Genomic DNA, 2178 nt, shown 5'->3' on the forward strand with positions numbered 1-2178 from the left:
AAACCGAAAAAGCCGGAAACCACTTACGTCCGAAACCGTGTGGCGTTTATATGGCAGTTATGTCGGTGAAACCACACCTTGCCAACGTCGGATGGATTGTCTCGTCCGACCCAACACCGTTGGAGAAATATAAATGTCAATATCTTCACCGCTTTGAATAAAATACGTTAAAAAACATTTATTATACCCGCTGAAAATTTTGCCTCTCACCGGTGTTAATTATGATGCTAATCTTTTCATACCGCATAATATATGTAGGTACACGTTCTCGAGGATTTTAATTTAATTTAAACGCGAAATAAAGTGGAAAGTTCGTTATATGTTATTCGAAAAGACAGAGGGAGAAATTTCCCCCGCGTCGTGGATATTTCTCTCCGCCGCACTTCCTGGATATATAGACGGTATATATCCTCTTATTTTTTTCCCCCGCCTGTCCTTGACTCGTAAGAGGTGCTAATTTAGCGGACGATGTCTGATCCATAAAGATCATCATTGGGGGGAGAGGCCTCGTGGAGAGGAAAGAGCAAGGTGGGTATATATAATCGAACATCCCCTCGGGCCGAAAGGCTCAACAGTAGGCGGCCAAGTCCAGCCCTAGAACGCTACCTCGGGTAATCGTTGGCCGATTATAAATCGAAAAAAGCCGGAAACCGCTTGGGCAGAGCGGCGCGGCGGCCGTTTATATATACAGGGCCAGGTTACGTCCCTACGAACCACACCTTGTCGCCACCGCACGGAGGACAAGTTCTTGCGCCCGCTAGAAATTCGACTTGGTGTCGAAGGAGTGGGTGTCGATGCATATCTCGTAGCCAGGACCCCCGCAGCGTGGAAGGCCTCCGAATGTCTCGTCGAGGACCACTTATGGCGATCCTCCTGAGCCCGAGGTGGTGCTACCGTGCACGTGTATATCGGCCACCGATCTACGCCGGGATATACGATCGATCGCCCCGATGATACGGACGGGTCTCGTCGCGTCGTCCATCCGGATCGACACAGTTCTCGCGACCAATCCACGCCACGTTTCGCCACACAATCGCTTTCTCCGCGNCCGCGCTCTTCTTCTCCGCTTCCTCCCGATCTTCCTCTTCTTCTTCCGAGAAGATACTCTCTCTCTCTCTCTCTCTCTCCCTCTCTTCTCGATTTCTCGCGTCGCACGGCGTGGCGTTTGACGAATCGCGCGAAATCGTCCATCTACGACGCCACTTTCTCGCCGCTGGAGAAGCGTTAAGCGAAAAGCGGTGGAAAGCGCGTTCGAGGAAGAAGGAGAAGGAGGAGAGCGCGGAAGAAAAGGGGTGGCACGAGCTGAAAATCGAAATCATCGAGGTAACGTCGAAAACACGCGAACCTCGCGGGTACCCATGTGGAAACATCATCGGCAGCTGGGATCGCGGGGGCCCTTTCAGCCTGTATTTTTGGCGAATAGAAGGGGGATGGAAGGGAGCAACGGCGGTCGGTCGTTCCAGGCGAGTGTGTAGGCGCCCCTAAGCCGCCCCAAAGCGCGACCACCAAAACCCTGCGGAGCTTATTTCACGAACGACCGGCCACCCTACTCGACTCCGTGTCTCCGCACACGCTTTCTCCGCTCCTATCCCCCCATAACCGCCCCCGCAGCGGCCCCTCTTAGACACGCAGGGAAAAAGAGACGGAGAAACTGGCTTATCTGGAAGCAGCCAGCACAGAGGAGCAGCTCGGTACAGAAGCGAAACTCGATCGTCCTGTACTGGGTGTGCTGCATCCGCTCGATCCGAGCATCCGAACGATATCGCGCCAATTATCCGAATAGGCGAGATCTTTCTCCTCGATCCGTTCGTATTTTCGCCGGTCTAAGCTCGTGACGGGCTTATATCAGCCAGTGACAGCGCCAGCAGTTTTCACTACGCCCGCTGAAAACGGAACGCGTCCAGGTTGTACCGTGGATCGTACAATAGACGCGTTTACGGGTGACAATAAACCTCCCTCCTTCCATCCCCTTCGAGGTCATTGTTTCGACCATTCTTTCCTTTTCATATTTGCCTTTGCCGCGGCAAAAAATCGTTCGCTTCGAAAACCCGCCACCGGATTTCTCCCTTCCTTCTTCTCGATACGTGCTTCCCTTCCCCTCTTCCCCTTCTTTCTTTCTTTCTTTCTTTCTTTCTCTTTCCATGTCGGCCAAAGGGCGAGAGGCACGCAGCGAATTCG

This window comes from Apis dorsata, unplaced genomic scaffold, assembly GCF_000469605.1.
Source record: "Apis dorsata unplaced genomic scaffold, Apis dorsata 1.3 scaffold_683, whole genome shotgun sequence".
NCBI classification, from domain to species: Eukaryota; Metazoa; Arthropoda; class Insecta; order Hymenoptera; family Apidae; genus Apis; species Apis dorsata.